At 43.2% G+C, this 9,713-nt stretch overlaps 1 protein-coding gene across 1 annotated transcript in view; it reads right to left on the minus strand.

Moving 5' to 3' along the window:
* Positions 1-3,941, minus strand: part of ABRACL (ABRA C-terminal like) — a 15,396-nt gene extending 11,455 nt beyond the window's left edge. The window contains exon 1 of the mRNA XM_032274613.1: positions 3,734-3,941. The gene's annotated coding sequence lies outside the window, so the exon portion shown is untranslated. The remainder of the gene's footprint in view (positions 1-3,733) is intronic.
* Between the last annotated feature and the right edge of the window lie 5,772 nt (positions 3,942-9,713).

Here is a 9,713-nt window from a genome sequence, read left to right on the forward strand (position 1 = left end):
GAGACGGAGTTTCGCTCTTGTTACCCAGGCTGGAGTGCAATGGCGCGATCTCGGCTCACCGCAACCTCCGCCTCCTGGGTTCAGGCAATTCTCCTGCCTCAGCCTCCCGAGTAGCTGGGATTACAGGCACGCGCCACCATGCCCAGCTAATTTTTTGTATTTTTAGTAGAGACGGGGTTTCACCATGTTGACCAGGATCGTCTTGATCTCTTGACCTCGTGATCCACCCGCCTCGGCCTCCCAAAGTGCTGGGATTACAGGCGTGAGCCACCGCGCCCGGCCCTTGCTAGCTTTTAAAAACAAGAGTGACACCTATGACTATATACCACCTGCTTACAGGATATTATTGATTGGGACACTAGATCTTCTATCTGCAAATTATTAAAAGTGCTCTGTTGCTTGTGTGATTCTAATTTAAGAAGCTTGCATTGCAATAAAATGCAAAATATTCAATTAAAGCCATCTTTATAAAAAACACAAAAATTTATAGTGTCAAATATTGGGGACTTTGTGCTGGTGAAGTCATATAATTAATTGCATATAATCTATAACATTATATGCAATTCAAGACATAGTTTAAGAGAGATCTAAAAAGCTAGAATATACTCAGAGTACACAGCCTTGATGCTGAAGGCCTGAACACCATGCCATGAGAATTATAGTAGGAAAAAACTATTAACAGCAGAGCCGTGGGCAACTGTTGTTTTGTCCGCCTGGCACCCATTCCCCATTCTGGCACCAGCAGTCTAAGTCTTGCCTGGATAAAGCCTTTCCCTCCTTAAGCTAAACCCACGTATACTGGGTAAAGACTTATCCTGGGCTCCAGAAGCAGCTCAGGGACAGAATGATTGGTTGCGACATGAGGTAGTTAAGCCCATCCAGAACACTGAGGTTCAGGCCTTTGATTTTGCTACAACTATTATAAAACGACACTCTCCTTCCACTGGGTTCTAAGATATTACTTTATGGCCCCTGATGTCAATGGCCACCATGTGGGAAGAGCTTGCCAGGAATAAAGCTAACACAAAGAAACGTCCAGCCATACAACAATGACTTGAGCCCATATATGACCCTTTCCAGCTACATGAACCAACATCTCTCCTCTTTTTGCTTGTTGTTGGTTTGATTAAATTTCTATTACTTGCACTCTAAAGAATCTTGATCTATAAAGTTAGCTTAGAGAAGAACTGCTGCTTTAAAAACAAAACAAAAAACTAAAGCTGTTTTTTATGTACTTCTATGAATAATCTTTCTTTGTGTTACTCTACTGGGTAAGATGGTAATAGAAAGGCAGATTTGAGAGCCATATAAAAAAGTTCTCTAGCAATTAAAATTGCCTAACAATGAATAAAGTTTGCACTCTTTTCATTAGAAACATTAATGCAGACGTAGTAAGGATCTGTGAGGGATGACGAGGAAATTAGTTTGTGCTGGACAGAGAATGAAAATGTCCAAAGAAATTAAGGACCTCTCCAATTCTCTGATTCTTGAGCCCCTGGAAAGATGTACCTCTTTAACACCTTTCTTCATTCCTTCTCCCATCACCAGCAACACACTTCAGACTTAGCTCTCATTGAATAACAAGAATCAAAAGGGAAATCCATCTATTATATATAGCATGCATACTTGCATTATATTAAGCAGACATACATTCACCTAATTTTAAGGACAGAAGGCAACCAGCATTTCTTTATAATTAATTACATATCAGGTTCCTTATCCATGTTAATTCATGTAATTCTAAGAACCTTGGCATTTATTTATCCCCATTTTAAGAACAATGTAACAGGGGTTAATACCTCACAATTAAATGCTGTTTCTACCACATCTTGCTGGCTCTTTATTCCCCCCCTTCCTCTTCTGCCATTATACAAATATGCTAAATATAATGGTGAGTGGTATTTGTATGAAATGTGACATGCTGAGCTCTTACAAACGCAAAAACACTTACAAAGCAAGAAAGGCTCCCTGCCCTGAACACTATAAATAGGAAAATAACAGGTTTAGAAACAATTGCTAGCATACATAATTTGACATGTTTTATTATTATTTAGGAGGGAGAGGGACTATTGGGGGAAAAACATCGATTGTTACACAATCCTTGAAAGACACGTGGCCTTTTAGGATAAGGACAGAATCCCAGGACTGCAGTGAGCAAGATGAAGAACAATGAAGGGGGCAGACGGATGAAGGAAGGATGATGGGTACAAATACACAGAAGAAGTAAGACCCGGTGTTGCATTGATCAGTGGGGTGACTGCAGTTCACATTAATGGACCGTACACTTCCAAATGGCTAGAAGCAAGTAAGCTGAATGTTTCTAGCATAAAGAGATAAATGTTTAAAGTCATGGATATCCCAAATACCCTGATTTGATTATGTGATATGTAACAAATTCTCAAGTATACCATGAAACTATGTCTAGCTAGGGAAAAAAAGAACAATGAGAAGAGGTGAGGAGCAGAACAAGTCTAAGGGTAAATGCTTATGGGTGAGTGGCTGGACCAGAAGCCAGGAAAAGGCTCCAGGGAAGGCGAGGCAAATGCCGGCCTGCACTCTAATTGTCGCAGAATCGATTTAGGCTTTGTGCGTGGGAATCACCAAGGAAGCAGAATGTCGGAAGACTGGGCAGGACCCGAAACCCACCAACAATACACACTTTATAATGTATTTAAGGACGCTGGGGGCATTGTTATTTTTCAAAAGTTTGGAGGCAATGTATGGAGGTTTTCGAATGTCCAAGGAAGTAAAGCCTACGGGAACGGGCATGTGTGGGTTCAGGAACCAACTTCACACACTCGGGATGGGCACGTTTTCCCAGCCCGCCTTCGAAATCGCGGACAGAGAGCCGGCGCTGGTCAAAGGATGACGGGGCTCCTTCCTCCCTCCGGGCTGGCGCGCGCTCACTCCGTATCTGGCCATCCTGCTCCCAGATTGGGGTTCTCCTGGTAGAGGGCTGCAACGCTCCTGCTCTGCAGCCCGACATCACACGGTCACCGCCGGCACCGGTGCATGGCTGGGGAGCGCAGGGCTGGGGAGCGCAGGGCTGGGCCCCCAGTTGCGTGGCGGCACTGCCAGCGCCCGGGAAGAGCCGCGTCCCGGAAGCCTTTGTCTCCGCAGCTCCCAGCCCGGTGCCGCGAGTCCGCCTCCTCCACGAGACCCGTGCGTCCCGGCGCGCCGCGAGAGCGAGCGCCCAAACCCGGCGACGAAAACGGACCCTGCCCGGGCTCCACGAGCCCCTGGAGTCAGCTCACGACTCCGCACCCCTAACCTGGGGCGCACAGAGCCGCACCGACCTCCGGCGCTGCAGAGTCCACCTCCCAGAGGCCACCACGTTCCTCGGGGCAGCCTCTCCCCTCGCCCCCAGCCCGTCCCCACCCAGCTCTACAGAACTGGCTCCTGAACCACCGCCAAGCGCAAAGCCGACACGTCGCGCCGCGGTAAAAATCGTTCCATTTCTGCCGGCTTCCCAGTCCGCCCCCGGCCGGCGAAACATCACGTGAGCCGAGTGCGGAAGTCGGCCCGAGAGGCGTGGGCGTGGGCGGCGCGCGCCCCCCGGGACCTCAGCCCGCGTGGTTTCTGCCCCACCGGTCGCAGCCTCTGCGCGCCCACCCCCCGAACCCCCACCCCGGGCCCGGCTCCCACGCAGCCCGCAGTCCCCGGCGGCTGCACCCCGGACACCCACCCCGTCCATCCCTGCTACCTAAGCTGCGTCTGCCCGGCGCTCACGCACCTCTCTGCCCGGTTTTCCTTCCTGCCGGAGAACTGGCGCCGCTGGGTTCGGACCCTGCTACCTTCTTCAGTACACTGGGGAGGGTGAGGCCAAGGAAGGAAGTGGCTGAGCTAAGAGAAAGACCGCTGTGGGGGAGGAGCAGGGTAGGGGGAACCGTAAGAGTTTCTGCGCTCAGGAAAGGGGCCGCCCACACTCCCAGCGACAAGCCTATGAGGAGGAAACTCAGGGGAGGAGACGTCCGGGAAAGGGGCTGACTCCAGACAGGTGGCGCGGCGCCCCGAGCTTCCAGGTAAACGGGCCCAGAGCCTCGAATACCCCACCTTTCCACCGTGCTACCACAGCCAAGGGTCCCCAGCACCTGCATCGGATTCCGGGCGTCTATTTCCTGCAGAATTTCGCTCCCAACGTAAGAAACAGAGCCCCCAAATTGCTGAAGGCTGGGGTCTCCTAGAAAGAACGGGGCTTTCAGGGGTTCCAGATGCCCGGGGCCTCTAGAAAACTACGACTCGTGACTTGAAAATGGTTTAATTCGCAAAACAAAATGCAATCTTGAAAGCCAGTTTATTCGATTGCGAAAAAATTTCACTTGCACATAGCTAGTTCTTGACCCTGGGTCAGTATGTTTCTTCCCTTGTTCATTGTTTCCTACATTTAACTTCATAATTCAGTCAATTTATTCATACTCCCTTTGTTTTAATCACTGTTATTTTAATATATTCCTGTATGAGAGAGAGATGCTTAGCGTACCCAGAGTCCCTTTGGAGAGGAAACAGTTACCCAAACTATTTCTAGAGCAGGAGTTGCACAAATAACTACAAAAAAAAAGTTCCTTACCCTCTCCTCATCCCCAGCCCAGCTAATTGAATTAAGACGTGACTCAAGAGCGACAGTCTTTGAGGTAGTCATCATCCTGTGAGGTGACCTGGAACAAACAATTCTCATCAAACACGGACACATAATTAGCCAGTCAGACTCTCCCTTGGAAATGGAACAGTGGAGAATGCAGAGACGGAGCCATCTGATATAATAGAAAGGTTGGAGTTGAGAAAGGGCAAGGCAGAGGGGCCAAAATGGGCTTCGGGATGCAAAACATCTGAGTAAGCAGAAACCAGCAGAATGTAGCAGCAGGTTGGGTGGAGGCACAAGTGGTAGAAGCTAGTCAAAGACAAGCTGAGACCCAGTGGTGGAAGGAGAGCAACAAAGACTTGCTTCCCAGGGGCATGTGAGTGTCCAGTTCCCTGGCTGCCCTGGATCCAGCCACTTCCCACGCTGCGTTCTAGTGAACAGTGAACACCTGTTCCTTGGGTGTGACTGAATGAATCTCTGTTCTGTTATCTTCAACAAAGGTCTGATTCTTCTAAGTGTCTCATGGCAGATAAAGTTTAAGGTGACTCCAAGATCTTTTAAGGCCTATTTTTTTTTAATTTTACTCGTTACCAAAAGGATCGAGGCTTGCTTTTTTCTCACCAAAAGGAGGCTGAGAAATTCTAGTTTATATCTTTCGAAGTCGACATAATGCAAAAAAATTATAATTCAAGAAAAATATATTTAGCAATTATCCAAGCAGGACCTAGCTATTTGGGCCTGTGACAGGGATCACAATTCATCAGTCAGATGATGGGAATAATGAGTCTGTAGCGTGCCACTTCTGTTATGATTAAGCAATTAGTATTGCTCTAACTGCCAAGCAAAGAAAAAGAAATAGGTTATTTTACCTAAAGAAGTAAACATCCTTGTTAATATAAACTCACCCAAAAAATACTCTGTATACACATATGCTAAACTAAGTACAACACAAGCTTTATGTTCATCTATAAGGAATTACAATTTAAGAAAGTTGTTTTAATAAAAGAAATATTGGCTGGGCACACATCTATAATCCTAGTACTTTGGGAGGCCAAGGTCAGGGTGGCTCACCTGAGGTCAGGAGTTTGAGACCAGCCTGGCCAACATGGCAAAACCCCGTCTTTACTAACATTACAAAAATTAGCCAGCGTGGTGGCACACGCCTGTAATCCCCACTACTCAGGAGACTGAGGAAGGAGAATTGCTTGAAGCCAGGAGGTGATGGTTGCAGTGAGTGGAGGTTGCAGTGAGCCGAGGTTGCAGTGAGCCGAGATTGTGCCACTGCACTCCAGCCTGTGCAACAGGAGTGAGACTCCATCTCAAAAATAAAAATAAAAGAAATATTTTAAAATTTTAACTGTTTTTCATATCCAATCCTATTCCTTCGATTTCCATACAGACTTTTGTTATATTTTCTTATTCTCTGAGGAATATCATCATGTACAATGTAAGCAATGTGGAAATTTAACCTAAAAAGAAAATAATAAAATGCATCAAATTAGAGAATATTTAATATCTTTTAAATAAATGTGCCAGCGACAAAGTGTCAATACTAGATGGTGCAAAGTAGCCCTGACATGTTCTTTGTTAAACAGAATTGAAAGTAATGTACATTTGAAATATTAAGACAATCCTTATCCATGAATTTGATTGCATAGTATGGACCAGCACTGTCCAAAAGAAATAAAGTTGTGAACAACACATCCAATTTAAAATTTTCTAGTAGCCACATTTTTTTAAAAAACAGGTGAGATTTATTTTAATAGTATGTTTTATTTCACCCAGTGTACCCAAGGTACTATCATTTCAACCTGTAATGGATATTTTAAAATTATTAAGATATTGTACATTTTTTATTTCATACTAAATCTTGTAAGTCTACTCTGTATTTTACATTTACCCCACATTTCAGGTATTCGATAGCCTTCTATGGCATGTGGCTAATGTGTTAGACAGTGTAGCTATAGACAATTCCAGAATAAAGCATTATATTATATGCTAATACTTTTACTTAAAAATGTATTACGTGTTCCTGGAATGAGAAAAATAACACTATGATATTTAAAGGCTTATGGAAAATCTAAGTCATTATTTTAAAAATGTAGTCATCTCCATTGTAATGAATAGAAAAAAACTTTTCTATTTTCTCTTCTATCCTAAAGAATCTCTAGGATGGCAACTCTATCCTGGGTACATACCCAACAGAAAAACGAGATATATTCACCAAGAGACATGTACCAAATATTCACAGCAGCACTGACTGTGCCTAATAGCATAATATTTCTTTCTTCTTTTCTTTCTTTCTTTTTTTTGAAACGAAGTTTCACTCTTCTTGCCCAGGCTGGAGTGCAGTGGCATGATCTCGGCTCATTGCAACCTCAGCCTCCCTGGTTCAAATGATTCTCCTGCTTCAGCCCCCCGAGCAGTTGGGATTACAGGCATGCACCACCATGTCCAGCTATTCTTTGTTTTTTTAGTAGATTCTTTGTACTCTTTGTATTTTTAGTTTTGCCATGTTGGTCAGGCTGGTCTCGAACCCCTGACCTCAGGTAATCCACCCGCCCTGGCCTCCCAAAGTGCTGGAATTACAAGGCGTGAGCCACCTCGCCCAAATGTGCATAATATTTCTAAAATACAGGGACTCAATCCCCAAATAACATCAGAATAAATTGATAAATGCAGTATATTCATATAATGGGCTGTTATCAAGGAGGACAAACAACTAACAGCTGGACACAACATGATGAATTTCACAAATACAGTGTTGAGCGAAGTGAGCCTGACTATTATTCCTTTACACAAAGTTTTAGAAGCAGGTTAAACTGGCCGGGCGCGGTGGCCCTCGCCTATAATCCCAGCACTTTGGGAGGCCAAGGCAGGGAATCACAAGGTCAGGAATTTGAGACCAGCCTGGCCAACATGGTGAAACTCCGTCTCTACTACAGATACAAAAATTAGCTGGGCATGGTGGTGGGCACCTGCAACCCCAGCTACTTGGGAGGCTGAGGCAGGAGAATCATTTGAACCCAAGAGGTGGAGGTTGCAGTGAGCCGAATTTGCGCCATTGTACTCCATCCTGAGGGACAGGGCAAGACTGTCTCAAAAAAAAGAAAAAAAAAAAGCAGGTTAAACTAATCAGCAGTGTTGGTAGTTAGGATAGTGGTTATTCTTGTTGGGTAGTGAAGTGTAGTGACTGAGGGGGGCACAATAGTGGCCTTATGAGGGGCTGATAATGTTCTGCTTCTTGACCTGTGTACTGGGTACACTAGTGCTTTATTTTTAAGAAATCATTAAGCCAAATACTTTTGATAAATATACATGTATGTGTATATATGTGTGTGTACACATATACATGTATATTTATTCCTGTTGATGTGTTCATTTTAAAACACTTTTTAAAATAAAGTGTAGCTCTCGGGCTATGCTTAAGAAATATATAAAATAAAAATGAAGAATAGAGTATCATGATCAAACAAGGCATATTCCAGGAATGTAGGGATTATTCAACAACATTGAGAAATGTAATAATCCCAGATGGCCTTATCTCCAACTTTTATCTTATTCCTTAAAATGAGGTTTCTCATTTGGACTTATTCTAGTTCTGAATGTCATCACCTTGGGTTCTCATTAATATTTATGATGATAGCGATAATAATGATGGTTACATGTCTTGGGCACTAGTTCTTGATCCAGTTGTAGTATGACTTGAGTGCTTTGGATGATACATAGAAATAAAAGTAAACTCTGTGCCCGTAAGAAATAGTGTAAAAAGAATTATACACCATGAGCAAGTGGGATTTATCCCAGCAATGCACAGTTGGTTCGACTTACAAAAATTAATGTTAAATCATTACTCATATTAATATATATAAATAAATAGAAAAATCCACATAATCATTTTATTAGATCCTAAAAAAGCATTTGACAAAATTCATTATCCTTTCGTGATTAACTGGGAATAGAAGGGAACTAGAAATGGAAGGGAATTTCTTCAATCTAATGAAGGGCTGCTACAAAAAAAACACAATAACATCATACTTAATGGTAAAAGACTGAAAGCTTTTCCCCTAAAATGAAGAACAAGACACGGATGTCTGCAAAATAATCCACTGAAAAGCTAATAGAACAAATAAACTAGTTTATAAAGATTGCAGGATATAATATCAATATACGAATAGCAGATGTATTTTTAAATACTAGCAATGAAAAATCTGAAATGAAAAAAATTTTTAAATTCTATTCCAATAACATCAAAAAGAACTTTTGCACAGGTAACAAAAGCAAAAATAGACAAATGAAGTGGCATCAAACTAAAAAGCTTCTGCACAGCAAGGGAAACAACCTACAGAGTGAAGAGACAACCTGTAGATTGGGAGAAAATATTTGCAGACCATACATCTGATCAGGGGTTAAGATCCAGAATACATAAAGAATTCATACAACTCAATAGCAAGAAAACAAATAATCTGATTTTAAAATGGGCAAAGGCATTGGGCATCCCTTTAATCACGTCTGTAATCCAAGCACTTTGGGATGCCGAGGCACAGTGATAGCTTGAGCCCAGGAATTCAAGACCAGCCTGGGCAACACTGTGAAACCCCTTCTCCACAAAAAAAAAAAAAAAAAAAAGCAAAAATTAGCTGGGTGTGGTGGTGCATGCCTGTAGTCCCTGTTACTCAGGAGGATGAGGTGGGAGAGTTGCTTGAGCTTGGGAGGTGGAGGTTGCAGTGAGCCAAGTTCATGCCAGCACACTCCAGCCTGGGTGACAAAGGGAGATCCTGTCTCCAAAAAAAAAAAAAAAAAAAAAATGCAAAGAACCTGAGCATTTATTTCTCAAAAGAAGCCATATAAATCACCAACAGGCATATGAAAAAATGCTTAACATCACTCATCATCAGGGAAAAGCAAATTAAAATCACAATGAAATATCACCTCACACCTGTTAGAATGGTAATTTTCAGAAAGGCAAAAGATAGCAAGTGTTCTGAGGATGTAGAGAAAAGGGAACTCTCATACACTGTTGGTGGGAATGTAAATTGGTACAGCCATTATGAAAAAGAGTATGGCGATTCCTCAAAAAATTAAAAATAGAGATATCGTGTGATCCCGCAATGTCGCTTCTGGGTATACATCC

Source organism: Sapajus apella, unplaced genomic scaffold (genome assembly GCF_009761245.1).
Source record: "Sapajus apella isolate SASKATOON/1434 unplaced genomic scaffold, GSC_monkey_1.0 scaffold6, whole genome shotgun sequence".
Classification (NCBI taxonomy): Eukaryota; Metazoa; Chordata; class Mammalia; order Primates; family Cebidae; genus Sapajus; species Sapajus apella.